This window comes from Protomyctophum parallelum (genome assembly GCF_964188405.1).
Source record: "Protomyctophum parallelum genome assembly, chromosome: 22".
NCBI lineage: Eukaryota > Metazoa > Chordata > Actinopteri > Myctophiformes > Myctophidae > Protomyctophum > Protomyctophum parallelum.
This window is the reverse complement of record NC_139714.1, coordinates 35,939,532-35,956,174: the sequence shown is the minus strand read 5'-3', so window position 1 is coordinate 35,956,174 and position 16,643 is coordinate 35,939,532. Positions and strand designations below refer to the sequence as shown.

At 45.7% G+C, this 16,643-nt stretch overlaps 1 protein-coding gene across 2 annotated transcripts in view; it reads right to left on the bottom strand.

Annotated features, from left to right (window-relative positions):
- Positions 1–16,643, bottom strand: part of osbpl8 (oxysterol binding protein-like 8) — a gene marked incomplete at its 5' end in the record, with an annotated part of 166,617 nt that overhangs the window by 136,779 nt on the left and 13,195 nt on the right. For both annotated transcript variants that reach the window (XR_014568794.1, XM_083757795.1), the window contains one exon: positions 9,201–9,252. The remainder of the gene's footprint in view (positions 1–9,200; positions 9,253–16,643) is intronic.

Here is a 16,643-nt window from a genome sequence, read left to right as displayed (position 1 = left end):
CCATCCTACAAAAATCTATTTGTGTCCTTGTGTCCTTGGCATGAAAAGGATTGAAGATAACAGTTGTAGTGATTGTAGTGATGTACTGCTAGTGATTGTAGTGATGTACTGCTTAACCCATTCTGACCTGAGATCAGATTCATACGAGGTTTTCCACTGGACACACACTGGTCTGATGAACCCATTCTGACCTGAGATCAGATTCTAAAAATGTCAGTCGTTCTTCGATTTTTCAAAAATGGCAGACCTACAAGCTCGTATCGCGCCACTCGGTGGCGCGATATGAGCTTGTAGATCTGCTATTTTTCAATAGATAAAGCATAACATGATGCCAACACCAAAATGGGTGCCCGGTCAGAATGGGTTAATGCTTTTAGAACTCAAAGATTTGTGCCACATTTCCGCGATTTTTCAAAAATAGCGGATCTACAAGCTATGAGCTTGTATAGATCAGCTATTTTTCAATAGCTAAGGTAGAACATAATGCTTAGTTAAAAGTTAAAACACCAAATGAGGTTCCCGTCCAGAATGGGTTTAGCATAATATGAGACTGCCAGTTAACCCTGCTGTGTTAAATAGGCCTATACTACGACTTGTCTGCCCTCCACCGCCCACCACTCTTTGCCAATCAGCTCACTGAGCTGTCTCCGACACTGTCCGCTCACTCTGTGTGAGCTAGTAGGAAATATATTCATGACTGCCAAATTGCCAATGACCCTGGCCTGAACACACGGACAGGGAAGCCCAAAATAGTGGCCTGGCTGGCTGGCAGCAGGCTGCTGATCGAAACAGGAGAAAACGGCTGTAGGGGATTACTGCGGGGCAAAGCACCTGTTCTGGGCTGTCCGGGACGGGTCGCAGGCATCACATCCTCCTGGGACGTGCAGAGAGTGTTAGAGAGGCAAGGGGCTGAAATCTCGTAAGAGGGCACTTTTGAACTTAAAAATAAAAAAATAGCAGATCTACAAGCTCACAACGCGTCGCGCTGCGACGCGTTGAGAGCTTGTAGATCAGCTATTTTTGGGGTGCAACCCATGCACTCTTTAGCTAGTGGAGATACAGGTGTGTGTAACGACACGGATTTCGAAAGAAATTTGTTCAACGCAAAATGGTGCGTTCCAAGTTCAGGAAAGCTATTCTCCTGAATGCTGCTGCCTTCCGGCATGGCATGGAAAGGAAAGGTCTGGAGAGGGCAGTTGTTTTACAGACGGGTAAAAGGGCAGGGGCTCAAGCCCCCTTTGATGTCTATGTGTGCACGTCCCTGATTTCCTCAGAGGATGAGTATACGACGTCACCGCCAGCTAAAACGTAAAGCTACATCGTGGCGCGGACCTGCTGCAGCACGCCGACCTGCTGCAGACCTGCTGCAGCAGGTCTGCAGCATGCCGACCTGCTGCAGACCTGCTGCAGCAGGTCGGCATGCTGCAGACCTGCTGCAGCAGGTCGGCGTGCTGCCGACCTGCTGCAGCAGGTCGGCGTGCTGCCGACCTGCTGCAGCAGGTCGGCAGCATGCCGACCTGCTGCAGACCTGCTGCAGCATGCCGACCTGCTGCAGACCTGCTGCAGCATGCCGACCTGCTGCAGACCTGCTGCAGCAGGTCTGCAGCATGCCGACCTGCTGCAGACCTGCTGCAGCATGCCGACCTGCTGCAGACCTGCTGCAGCATGCCGACCTGCTGCAGACCTGCTGCAGACCTGCTGCAGACCTGCTGCAGACCTGCTGCAGACCTGCTGCAGCACGCCGACCTGCTGCAGACCTGCTGCAGACCTGCTGCAGACCTGCTGCAGACCTGCTGCAGCACGCCGATTTCAGAATGTCTTTATGACCACCACCACATATCGTTTCTTCTCTAGAATAGAGACCTAGATAGCATCTTATGTACAAAAACGCCAGCCTGTCCCCCAAACTACAGTTTCATTCACTCTGTTCGCGAGGCTAAGAAAGGAGGTGGACTGGCAATAATTTTTTCAGACACATTAAAATTCAAGGCTCTGACCCTGGGTAGCTTTACATCCTTTGAATACCAGGCCACTATATTACTTGGTAAATCCTCCATGCCAATGATTAGCATTTATCGCCCGCCAAAATGCAGTAAAGCAATATTTCTAACAGAAATATCAGAACTTTTATCTATCTGCTCCACTAACTATGACAGAACTCTTATCACAGGTGATCTTAATCTGCACCTGGATGATGCTACAGATGCTGTGGCTATGGGTTTCTTAGAGTTATTACATTCCTTTGAGTTTATCCAACATGTTGTTGGGCCTACACATAAACATGGGCACACTCTGGACCTGGTGATTTCTAGAGGGGTGAACATCACTGTGGAAAGGACTATTGAAAGGCCTGAGCTATCAGACCACTATTTGCTGTGTTTTAATATGACTGCCTCTGATCTAGAGGAAAACATCACAGAATATACCATAACAAAGCGCTTTTTTAGCTCTTCTGCAGCTGACGAGTTCCCTCGTCATCTGGGCCCCCCCCTGCCCGATACTCCCCCAGTAAATGATCTGGTTAAAATTTTTAATCTTAAACTAGAGTCAGCTCTTGATATAGTGGCTCCTTTGAAAACAAAAAAGAAACATAACACCAGAGTAACGCCCTGGTTAAATGAGCATACACGCTCACTGAAGCAAGAATGTCGTAGAGCTGAGCGAGCTTGGAGAAAAAATAAACTCACCACCCACCTAGAGATTCTTAAAAAGTCAACAGTCGCCTATAACAAAGCCCTGCGTCTAGCAAGGCAGGCATATTTCTCTGGCATTATTAACGAGAACAAGACAAATGCCAGAGTCCTATTCTCTACCATTGATCGACTTTTAAACCCCCCCCAGTCCTACAAGCAGTCATTCCCGGCCTCTAAAGCTAAGTGTGATGAGTTTGCATGCTTTTTTGATAACAAAATCTTTAACATTAGAGCTGATATTTTGAATGGTGCTGTTGCTAGTGCAAACCTTCAAACAGCAGCTAACGGTCCCAGGGTAGATCTCTCCAGGGGGAGCCTATTATCGTTTTGCGCAATTGATGAAGACGAACTCCGCAAAACCATATCACAGATGACATCTTCCTCCTGTTCATTGGATACAATTCCCACCACCTTTCTCAAAGAGGTCTTAGACAGTGTGATTGGAGATATCCTAAAAATTGTAAACAGCTCTCTACAGACAGGCGTCTTCCCAGACTCACTAAAGACGGCCGTAGTCAGGCCCCTACTAAAGAAACATAATCTGGATCCCTCTGTTTTGGGTAACTATCGACCCATTTCGAATCTGCCCTTTCTGGGCAAGGTTTTGGAGAAATGCATCTCTCATCAATTGGATGTATTTCTACAGAGCAATGATGTGCACAACAAATTCCAATCTGGCTTTAGGAAAAATCATAGCACAGAAACTGCCCTTGTAAAAGTAATGAATGATCTTAGGGTGTCTGCTGACAAGAAACATGTATCCGTTCTCCTACTGCTAGATTTAACGGCTGCATTTGACACGATTGATCATTCAATTTTAATACAGCGTCTGGAGCACTGGATAGGCCTGTCTGGTACGGCCCTGTCCTGGTTCTCCTCCTACCTTTCAAACAGAAGTTACTTTGTCAATCTAGCCGAGTTTGACTCAGACAAACACGACATCAGTTCTGGTGTCCCACAAGGCTCGATTCTTGGTCCTCTGCTGTTCTCCTTGTACATTCTGCCATTGGGTGAACTCATTACCAATCACGGAGTCAATTTTCATTTCTATGCTGATGATACCCAACTATATCTTTCTGTGGCCCCAGACGATCCCTGTGCTTTAGACCCGCTGTTGACCTGTCTGTCTAGCATAAAATGTTGGATGAGTGAGAACTTTCTCAAACTGAATGAGGATAAGACAGAGGTTCTCATGGTCGGTTCTAGCGAGCAGAAAGAGTCAATGGTTAGCAGACTTGGCAACCTGACTGTAGAAAGTAACAGTACAGTAAAGAACCTGGGGGTTATTATTGATTCTGAATTGAATTTTAATTCACACATTAATCATGTTACCAAGATTGCTTTTTTTCACCTTAGAAATATTGCACGGATCAGATCCTATTTGTCCTTGGACGATGCAAAAACGCTAATCCACGCCTTTGTTTTTTCTCGGCTTGACTACTGCAATGCACTCTTTTCAGGACTCCCTAAGAAAACGACTGACAGATTACAACTTGTCCAAAATGCAGCAGCTAGAGTTTTAACTAGAACTAAGATGAGAGAACATATTACTCCAGTTTTGGCATCACTGCACTGGCTTCCGGTTGTTTTCAGGATTGACTTTAAAATTCTGTTACTTGTCTATAAAGCTCTCAATGGTCTCGCACCTCCGTACCTCCGTGACTGCCTACCTAGATATGTCCCTAGCCGCCCCCTCAGGTCCTCCAACGCTGGCCTACTTGAAGTGCCTAAAAGAATGTGCACAAAAAAGTACGGTGAGGCAGCTTTTTGCTTCTATGGCCCAACAGCCTGGAATAAACTTCCATTCGAGCTCAGACACGCACCCTCTGTAGACATTTTTAAATCTCAACTCAAGACTCACCTCTTCACCCTTGCTTTTAGTTGAGTTTTATTTTTATTTTTATTTTATTTTTATTTTTTTTATGTGTTTTTATTTATTTTATGTTCTTTATTCGGTTTTGTTCTCTGCTATTGTTCTATCATTTTAACTACTTGTGTTTTATTGTATTTTATTTTTGTGTCCTGCCCTGTGAAGCACTTTGAGCTGCATTCTATGTATGAAAAGTGCTATACAAATAAAGTTTATTATTATTATTATTATTATGTAGACTTATAGCATTTTTATGTAGACATAGCACTATGAAGTATACATGCAAATATATTTCCATTATATACGTAGATATTGCACCGTTACGTTCTTAGCTTACGTATGATTAATGAATTTGATAACTACTTTTTATGTATGTGATGTATTATTGCCATGCTTTTTGTTCGCTCTGGATTAATTGCGACTGCTAAATGCCTAAATTGTAAAATGCATAGAATCGCAGCGTACTCTCCACGTGACCCTTGTGACAGTGTACTGTATTGTATTTGACCACAAAGTTTGGACCACAAATATTCTCAGACTTCCATGCAAGACTGACATGGCTGTTTGCACACGGCACTATCTAGCTATCAGTTGGTCTGGCTGGGCTGGCACACAACTTAATTCCCTTCAGATGAGAGTCAGGAGGCGAGTCAGATCTAGTAGGAGGAGGAGCAGTGCATTGCACGTGTCCTTCCTGTGCTGCTGCCTGTGTACTGTATGTACTGTACTATGTGTACTTTCCCAGATATATACGAGATACTGCCGAGAAGAGTAGCCAGTGATTGAGAGAGACGTGCCAATGCGAGCACTTTGGCAAAAGTTGTTTTCAGAGGGTGTGTTTTCAGCCGGATATGTGACTGATTGAAGTGTCAAACACATAATTGCAACGTCTCTCTCTGTTTTATTCTGGGCCAGGGTCCAGTGTAATATGTCTCTCTCTCTGTTTTATTCTGGGCCAGGGTCCAGTGTAATATTATGTCTGCATCGTCAGCTTCCTGATTTGAGTGATACCCAACCTTTTTCCCTCCCATCTTACATCTGACGAAGATGAGACCCACGCACGCACACGTGTGCACGAACATGTGGAAAACAAGTGTGTGTGTGTGTGTGTGTGTGTGTGTGTGTGTGTGTGTGTGTGTGTATATATATAGGGTTTTAAAGTGGTTTTAAATATTGATAGTTAACTCAAACAGGCATGGGGTTGAAAGGCCAGCTGTCTCTATCTGTACAGTCATTAGCAGGAGAGAGAGAGAGGGAAGAGAGAGAGAGTATATCTGTACATACATTAGCAGGAGAGAGAGAGGGAAGAGAGAGAGAGTATATCTGTACAGTCATTAGCAGGAGAGAGAGAGGGAAGAGAGAGAGAGTCCAAGGTGCCGCGTCCGGTTGTGTCGTTTCGGTCCTGATCGATTACGGCCGTGTCGTTTTCACTGACCCTGTCATTCTGTCCCTGAAGGGTACAGTAGGAACCTCAGGAAGCCGGACAGCCGTCTCAGAATCTGACCAGAGTAGTTTGAGATCGCTGCCGCTCCTCAAACGGACAGGCTGACAAACACATTTCAAAGATGTCTGACAGGGGGAGATGATGGGGACGGGGACATGGGGTGTCTGTGAGGACGTAGAATACGCACATCGACAGGTGGGTGGACGGGGACATGGGGTGTCTGTGAAGATGGGCCAGGGGGAGACGATGGGGACAGGGACATGGGGTGTCTGTGAGGACGTAGAATACGCACATCGACAGGTGGGTGGACGGGGACATGGGGTGTCTGTGTGTGAGGACGTAGAATACGCACATCGACAGGTGGGTGGACGGGGACATGGGGTGTCTGTGAAGACGGGCCAGGGGGAGACGATGGGGACAGGGACATGGGGTGTCTGTGTGTGAGGACGTAGAATACGCACATCGACAGGTGGGTGGACGGGGACATGGGGTGTCTGTGTGTGAGGACGTAGAATACGCACATCGACAGGTGGGTGGACGGGGACATGGGGTGTCTGTGAGGACGTAGAATACGCACATCGACAGGTGGGTGGACGGGGACATGGGGTGTCTGTGAAGACGCGCCAGGGGGAGACGATGGGGACGGGGACATGGGGTGTCTGTGTGTGAGGACGTAGAATACGCACATCGACAGGTGGGTGGACGGGGACATGGGGTGTCTGTGAAGACGGGCCAGGGGGAGACGATGGGGACAGGGACATGGGGTGTCTGTGTGTGAGGACGTAGAATACGCACATCGACAGGTGGGTGATGGGCTAAAGAGACAGATCAGTTTACAGATGGATGGATGGTAGCCTGCACACCATGGTAGGTACAAAACAATACTTCTTTATTTATTTGTCCGACAATGTTTCGATCCTGTGGATCTTCATCCCAAATTGTCCAAAACTGGGGGTGATTGGACAATTGGGGCACCTCATTATAAAAGAAAGAAAACTGGCGTGCATTTTCACATGACCTGATGAAGATCCACAGGATGGAAACGTTGTCAGACCGCAGGGCCGCATGTCATTCAGACAGGGCATTAGTCCGACATGCATCTGCATGTCGGTCTAGCGTCTTCTCCCGTGCTTGCGGTTATAGTTAGGTTAGGAGATGCGCACCCTGTCAATACGAATAAATAAAGAAGTATTTGTTTGTGCGTACCGTGGTGTGCGGGCTCCATCCAGACATGGGGGCGGGTGTCTGCCCCATTGCAAGGCGCAGGTGTAACACACTAGTAAGTAAATGGTGAATATAAATAATCCCCTTAGTGGATTGTGAGAGTGTAAAAACAGAGCATTTCCAGCCAGAGACTGACAGAAACGTTGACAAAGTGAACCAGCTTCCTTCCTTCCTTCCGTCTTCGAGTCGAGATACCGTTAACCTCAACTCACACACAGCCAACGCACGTACTGGCAAAGCAGTATTCCACCGTTACCTCAACTCACACACAGCCAACGCACGTACTGGCAAAGCAGTATTTCACCGTTACCTCAACTCACACACAGCCAACGCACGTACTGGCAAAGCAGTATTCCTCCGTTACCTCAACTCACACACAGCCAACGCACGTACTGGCAAAGCAGTATTCCTCCGTTACCTCAACTCACACACAGCCAACGCACGTACTGGCAAAGCAGTATTCCTCCGTTACCTCAACTCACACACAGCCAACGCACGTACTGGCAAAGCAGTATTCCTCCGTTACCTCAACTCACACACAGCCAACGCACGTACTGGCAAAGCAGTATTCCTCCGTTACCTCAACTCACACACAGCCAACGCACGTACTGGCAAAGCAGTATTCCTCCGTTGCCTCAACTCACACACAGCCAACGCACGTACTGGCAAAGCAGTATTCCACCGTTACCTCAACTCACACACAGCCAACGCACGTACTGGCTAAGCAGTATTCCACCGTTACCTCAACTCACACACAGCCAACGCACGTACTGGCTAAGCAGTATTCCACCGTTGCCTCAACTCACACACAGCCAACGCACGTACTGGCAAAGCTGTATTCCACCGTTACCTCAACTCACACACAGCCAACGCACGTACTGGCAAAGCAGAGAGAGAGATAGTGCTGCACTGTTGCCTCCTAATGAGAGAGAGAGAGAGAGAGAGAGAGGAGAGGAGGGGGGGGGGAGAGGGGAGTTGCACCACTCAGTTCACACAGGTGTGATTTCTTTAGGGCTATAAGAGCCTGTTGTGCTCCCCCCCCCCCCCCCCCCACCCCCCCCCCCCCCCCCCCCCAGTGGCGCGATACGAGCTTGTAGGTCTGCTATTTTTGAAAAATCGAAGACACTTTTAGAATCTGATCTCAGGTCAGAATGGGTTAATAATGAAACTGTCAGGATGTAATAAACATTTTTTGAATCTGATCTCAGGTCAGAATGGGTTAAGAAGGGTTTCTCCACCAAGTAGTAAAGCAACTCCTCATGGATAGAAGGAAGCATGAGGTCAGTCCGCTGCCTGCCTGCCTGCCCCCCCCCCCCCCCCCCGGGCTGGCAGAGGAAGTGTAGCGTCCAGGATTACATTAGATAATTGACACAGAGTGGAAACATTGGTTGCAAACATTGTGGGATAAAAAGGAGAAGAACAACAATTGCATCCATTCATGATGTGAATAATAATCCCAGAGGAAAAAAAATAACCCATTTTGGTGTTGGCATCATGTTATGCTTTAGCTATTGAAAAATAGCAGATCTACAAGCTCATATCGCGCCACCGAGTGGCGCGATACGAGCTTGTAGGTCTGCTATTTTTGAAAAATCGAAGAGCGACTGACATTTTTTAGAATCTGATCTCAGGTCAGAATGGGTTAATCAGACCAGTGTGTTGTCCAGTGGAAACCTCGTATATGAATCTGATCTCAGGTCAGAATGGGTTAAACAGAAAAAGAATGCACATACAGTATGTACAGTATGTGTGACACACATCTTCACTCTATACTGTAATATAATATAATAGGAACCTTGTGAGTGAGAACTGCACCTATACTGTTTGCTAGGAGGCACGCACGCACCCACACACACGCAGTCACGCATGCACACCCACACGCATGCACGCACACATGCACGCACGCACGCACACGCACGCACCCACGCACCCACACTACAGCCAAGCAGAGGACAAATATAGGACCTACCTCACGCAGCTTGTGCAGCAGAAAGCGCTCTCACAGTAGTAACACAGCGAGCCTATATGAGAGAGAGAGAGGGAGGGAGGGAGAGATGACATCACAATGTGTTTCCTTTCCTCTGTAACATGTAAAGGCTGCCTACATTCTCCTAAACGCATCTCTATTGGGACTGAGAGTGCATTTCCTCCTCTATGCACGCCGTATAGATGGATATGGATTTTCGTTGGACGAACAGAGGTTGACTAATCTCATCCATGACAGTGGGCTACAGAGTAGGAGGCATGCAGCATTTGGCCCGCCTCCAGAAGCACCGTTCCTTATTCCCGTTGGACGGAGGCCATTATTGGCTCAGCCTATTAGCACATCAGTCTCGGGGTAGCCATCGGAAACCCAGACGTTTTTATTTCCAGGGAGGAGGGGGAAAAAAAAGAGTCTGGGGGCCGAGTCCACTTCAATTTGGCATCTACTGTACATACAGTACAGTAGCGCCAACGTCGCTCACTCTCTGCTGATTTCTGATCGTCTGCACCTTTGTTAAATTGACGCACACACACACACACACACGCACACACTCCTCTCTCTCGCTGTGTCGGTCTAATTAATTAGTCTCATGTCCTGCAGCTGTGCCTAGTTTCTCCCAGCGGATCCTGCCAGGAGGAGCTGCCTATGCCATAGAAAGCAGAGGTGAGTTCCAGGCTAGTCTCTCTCTGGGTAACCAAGACCCACCAGGCAGAGAGGATGTTTCTCGGTGTGACGGCAGACAGGCCTGCAGAAGAAACATGTGGTGTGACAGCATGGCACGACTAACAACTACAAGGTTTACACACATTTTAACCAAAACTTTTCCAAAACCTATTCAGAATATTTAACCCAATTTCCACATTGTCTACATAACAATGATTCAGCGCAATAATAAGTCTCTTACTCCTATGTGCAACAATGCCCAAAGACAGGCAGTGTAGCAACAATAAAGCATAGAATATATAGAATGCTATAATTCTATTCCAAAAAAACAAGTTTTGCTACACCACCTGTCCTATAGGGCATAGGATCATGCTGCAGCAAGTTGTGAGCTTTTAGAAAACTGAATATGTAAATTGTAAATATATGCAAATGCAACAATAAACACATTATAGAAACACTTAACAACACTTCTCTGAAACAGGTTGATGAGTAAGTATTTGGGTTCATCTATATCTTCTTCCCAAAAGGACTTTCAAACGAGGAAGGGTATGGTGGGGCGGCGGTGGCTCAGGGGTAGAGTGCCTGGATGGTAACCGTAAGGTTGCCAGTTCGAACCCGGGCTCCCCCAGAGTTACTGTCGAAGTGTCCTTGAGCAAGACACTGAACCCCTAATTGCTCCCGATGTGCTAGTTGGTGCCTTGCATGGTTTCCGCTGCCATCGGTGTATGAATGTGTCTGTGAATGGGTGAATGTAATGCACAATCTCTGTAAAGCGCCTTGGATAAAGGCGCTATATAAATGCACCATTTACCATTTATGGCCTGGTCAGCCTGCAATGACATGCATAAGATCTGGTCATCCCAGCTTAGTAAGATGTTCAAAGTAAAGGTATTTAGGACGACAGTCGAGCCGATTCTACTCTATGGCTCCGAGACATGGACACTTTCAAAGAAACTAGACAAACGGTTGGATGGCACCTTTACACCCACCTTCTAATGAGAGCAAAATCTGTCTTGGAAGAGAAGATCCACCCATCGACTGATCTAATATACGGCAACCGCCCCCGTATTTCTTCACGATCCAGAAGAACGCAGTTTTCCGGCCACTGCTACAGAGCTGAGAATGAGGTTATATCTTCACTGCTACAGAGCTGAGAATGAGGTTATATCTTCTGCTACAGAGCTGAGAATGAGGTTATATCTTCTGCTACAGAGCTGAGAATGAGGTTATATCTACTGCTAGAGCTGAGAATGAGGTTATATCTACTGCTACAGAGCTGAGAATGAGGTTATATCTTCACTGCTACAGAGCTGAGAATGAGGTTATATCTACTGCTACAGAGCTGAGAATGAGGTCATATCTTCACTGCTACAGAGCTGAGAATGAGGTTATATCCACTGCTACAGAGCTGAGAATGAGGTTATATCTCCACTGCTACAGAGCTGAGAATGAGGTTATATCTACTGCTACAGAGCTGAGAATGAGGTTATATCTACTGCTACAGAGCTGAGAATGAGGTCATATCTTCACTGCTACAGAGCTGAGAATGAGGTTATATCTACTGCTACAGAGCTGAGAATGAGGTTATATCCACTGCTACAGAGCTGAGAATGAGGTTATATCTCCACTGCTACAGAGCTGAGAATGAGGTTATATCTACTGCTACAGAGCTGAGAATGAGGTTATATCCACTGCTACAGAGCTGAGAATGAGGTTATATCCACTGCTACAGAGCTGAGAATGAGGTTATATCTCCACTGCTACAGAGCTGAGAATGAGGTTATATCTACTGCTACAGAGCTGAGAATGAGGTTATATCTTCACTGCTACAGAGCTGAGAATGAGGTTATATCTACTGCTACAGAGCTGAGAATGAGGTTATATCTACTGCTACAGAGCTGAGAATGAGGTTATATCTACTGCTACAGAGCTGAGAATGAGGTTATATCTACTGCTACAGAGCTGAGAATGAGGTTATATCTTCACTGCTACAGAGCTGAGAATGAGGTTATGTCTTCCCTGCTACAGAGCTGAGAATGAGGTTATGTCTTCACTGCTACAGAGCTGAGAATGAGGTTATATCCACTGCTACAGAGCTGAGAATGAGGTTATGTCTTCACTGCTACAGAGCTGAGAATGAGGTTATATCTCCACTGCTACAGAGCTGAGAATGAGGTTATATCTCCACTGCTACAGAGCTGAGAATGAGGTTATGTCTTCACTGCTACAGAGCTGAGAATGAGGTTATATCTCCACTGCTACAGAGCTGAGAATGAGGTTATATCTCCACTGCTACAGAGCTGAGAATGAGGTTATATCTCCACTGCTACAGAGCTGAGAATGAGGTTATGTCTACTGCTACAGAGCTGAGAATGAGGTTATATCTCCACTGCTACAGAGCTGAGAATGAGGTTATGTCTTCACTGCTACAGAGCTGAGAATGAGGTTATGTCTTCACTGCTACAGAGCTGAGAATGAGGTTATGTCTACTGCTACAGAGCTGAGAATGAGGTTATATCTCCACTGCTACAGAGCTGAGAATGAGGTTATATCTCCACTGCTACAGAGCTGAGAATGAGGTTATGTCTTCACTGCTACAGAGCTGAGAATGAGGTTATGTCTACTGCTACAGAGCTGAGAATGAGGTTATATCTCCACTGCTACAGAGCTGAGAATGAGGTTATATCTCCACTGCTACAGAGCTGAGAATGAGGTTATATCTTCACTGCTACAGAGCTGAGAATGAGGTTATATCTCCACTGCTACAGAGCTGAGAATGAGGTTATATCTCCACTGCTACAGAGCTGAGAATGAGGTTATATCTCCACTGCTACAGAGCTGAGAATGAGGTTATATCTTCACTGCTACAGAGCTGAGAATGAGGTTATATCTCCACTGCTACAGAGCTGAGAATGAGGTTATATCTCCACTGCTACAGAGCTGAGAATGAGGTTATATCTCCACTGCTACAGAGCTGAGAATGAGGTTATATCTCCACTGCTACAGAGCTGAGAATGAGGTTATATCTTCACTGCTACAGAGCTGAGAATGAGGTTATATCTTCACTGCTACAGAGCTGAGAATGAGGTTATATCTTCACTGCTACAGAGCTGAGAATGAGGTTATATCTTCCCTGCTACAGAGCTGAGAATGAGGTTATGTCTTCACTGCTACAGAGCTGAGAATGAGGTTATGTCTTCACTGCTACAGAGCTGAGAATGAGGTTATGTCTTCACTGCTACAGAGCTGAGAATGAGGTTATATCTTCTGCTACAGAGCTGAGAATGAGGTTATATCTCCACTGCTACAGAGCTGAGAATGAGGTTATATCTTCACTGCTACAGAGCTGAGAATGAGGTTATGTCTTCACTGCTACAGAGCTGAGAATGAGGTTATGTCTTCACTGCTACAGAGCTGAGAATGAGGTTATGTCTTCACTGCTACAGAGCTGAGAATGAGGTTATATCTACTGCTACAGAGCTGAGAATGAGGTTATATCTTCACTGCTACAGAGCTGAGAATGAGGTTATATCTACTGCTACAGAGCTGAGAATGAGGTTATATCTTCCCTGCTACAGAGCTGAGAATGAGGTTATATCTTCCCTGCTACAGAGCTGAGAATGAGGTTATATCTTCCCTTCTTCTCTGGAGTCCTGCCTCAAAGCGGAAAACTGTCGTTCCCTGATGTCATCGCCAGGAAAACATGCATCAGTATAAGCAGGAACTGGGGATGGCAATGAAAGACCGGAAAGTCTGGCGTGGCATTGTGAAATCCATGATCACAACCGCGGTCGAAAAATGATGATGATGATGATGATGAAGAAAACAATCTGTGCAGTGTGCACTCAGGTAGGGGTGCACCAGTTAATCAAGTTAATCCTTAATTGATTATAAAAAAAATAAAGAATAAATCGATTTTGAGGGGGATTTAAAATTTTATTTTATTTCAATCATAAATGCAAAAAAAAGCAACAATAGCAGATCTACAAGCCGTGACGTGTCGTGAGCTACTGTAGGTATTTTCACTAGTTTGTGTGACACCATGATGAATGATGCTACCAGCGAGGCTAAGGCTTAAATGGTTAACGAACATCCCAAACATGAGACACTGGGAGGAGCCAAATACAGACGTGAGAAGAGTCACATTTATTGGCCTCTCATACATTTTGTTAATGAATGTTAATTAATGTATGTCCCACAGGGAGGAGACCCCGGGGCAGACAAAGGAGGAAACACATCGACTCACTGGCCTTGGAACGTCTCGGGATCCACCCAGGAGGAAGTCACTAATGTTGCTCTGGAGAGGGAAGTCTGGAGCTCTCTGGTGGAGCTGTTGCCTCCGCGACCCGACTACGGATAAGCGGTTGAAGATGGATGGATGGATAGCTGGATGGATAATTAATGTATAAGCTTAGAGGCATGTATAGAGCCCAATGAATTATGCAGGGGCGATGCCTACTTGAGAATTCATTAAAAAAAACGTGTTGAAAGGGGGAGAGGTTATTTATTTGATCTTGAGATCTAGTGGCAGTCAGCATCCTCTTCTTTGTGTAGTTTGCTCGCCTGGCCACGATTACTGTTATTTTATCAGGGTGTGCTGTATGTTGTGTGTGTGTGTGTGTGTGTGTGTGTGTGTGTGTGTGTGTGTGTATGTGTGTGTGTGTGTGCAGGCGTGCATGTGTGCAGTCACGTGCCACACGTACTGATGCTCTGGCTGTCTAAAAGAGACGAGCCACCAATGAAAGCTTCCCACTGCGTGTGAACGCACTGAACACTCTCCTCTAGGGAGAAGGGTTAGGGTCAGAGCTGAGGCTGCTGTGTCACTGAAGCCAGAAAAGGACACACACACGTACTGTACACACGTGACGTGACAAATTAAATTAACAACCTATAGAAACATAACATAAATCTCTCTAAATATAGCAGGCTAATTCTGTGCTGGGGGACATTAGACCGTCGCCATTCCAGAGACGTCTAAAGCACAATCACTTTGTGACTCTTCACTCTGTGTGTGTAAGATAGCATTGAGGAAGAGGAAGAACATTGCAACATTGCAACAACATTGCAACAAAGATAGCATTGAGGAAGAGGAAGACAATTGCAACAAATTGCAACAAATTGCAACCGGTCGAAACGTTGCAATTTGTTAAATGAAGTCAGTCTCGGAGCTCTACAAACTGTAGAGCTGTACCTTGATGCCTGACATCCAGCACCTGGCCTGAATATAGGCATTGAGATGTGCACACAATCCTCTCTGTAAGACAGCATTGAACCAGACCTAACCTCATTTTAAAAGGCACTAAATGGGCCCAAGATCCTTTATATCTAAACAACGTGGGTGCTGCTGGGCATTAACATTGCAGCTGCATTGGATAGAGAAATAGCAATGATAAGAGCGTAAACATAACAGACTTTTATGTGTGGCACACAGTGCTCACCATGACCGTGTGGGAGAAAACATATTACTGCTGTAATGAAAATGTGTCTTAAAAAGGATTAGTGAGCATCTTGTTAATGGAAGAGAACAAAAAACTAAAGCTGATGGTCTCTAAGGGATTTCTTTCACCGAGGCTTCCGAGTGCAAAGCGGAGCCGACAGTAACTGTCTCAATTCAAACTCAGAAACCAGGTATTTCAGTTACATTACAGTAACTGTATTACAGTATTACAGTAACTGTATTACAGTATTACAGTAACTGTATTACAGTATTACAGTAACTGTATTACAGTATTACAGTAACTGTCTCAATTCAAACTCAGAAACCAGGTATTTCCAAGAGGCACGGGTGCCGGCGGTGCATTCGAGGACTGTTTTGCGTTGGCATGATGTGAGGCCAACTGTTATATAGGATAGGTTTGTGCTTTAACCCTGTGCTTTAAGCTCAGCTCAAGACCCACTTCTACAACATTGCCTTTAAGTGATCTTATATTTCTTGTTATTCATGTCCTCACTGTATTGCATTACTGCTTGTTTTTTAATGTCGTTGCCTTGCTTTTCTTTTATGCTTTGCTTGTATTTTATTCTCCATTGTTCTGTAAAGCACTTTGAGCTGCATTTGATGTCATGAAAGGTGCTATACAGATAAAGTTTTATTATTATTATTATTATTAAGCCAGCATAATTATCGTTATAGTTTGAGTACTATTAGAGAGCTCCAACAACCTAAATGGACAGCAGAGACATGAGCCTAAATAAAGAAGAAATAAAACTGCATGAATATAGCTTCAGGTTTATCACACGGGTCAGAGGAGACGGCACTTAGAAATCATAGCCCGATAATAAACAAGCACAACTTTAGCCCCCGGGAGAGCACTGTCCTATAAAAAGCCCCACAATGTAATCATTCAGACATTAAACGTGACTGTTTCTTCCACAGGCCACCAGGCCATTGCATTTGCTCTGTTTAGTTCTAGTGCTTGACCAACACCATCACTACGCTCTCATAATATTGCTCATAAATATACATTACAATAACCATTGTATCTTTTGTACAATCTGCAATAAAACGTGATAATACCATATCATATCATCTCACTCACACACAACCACATCTACGGAATGCCAAGCTAGCGAAACCGGCTTTGTTGGGCATCTATATCCGTGTTCAGGCTCAGGGGAGGGGAGGTGAGGGAGTGTGTTCAGGCTCAGGGGAGGGGAGGTGAGGGAGTGTGTTCAGGCTCAGGGGAGGGGAGGTGAGGGAGTGTGTTCAGGCTCAGGGGAGGGGAGGTGAGGGAGTGTGTTCAGGCTCAGGGGAGGGGAGGTGAG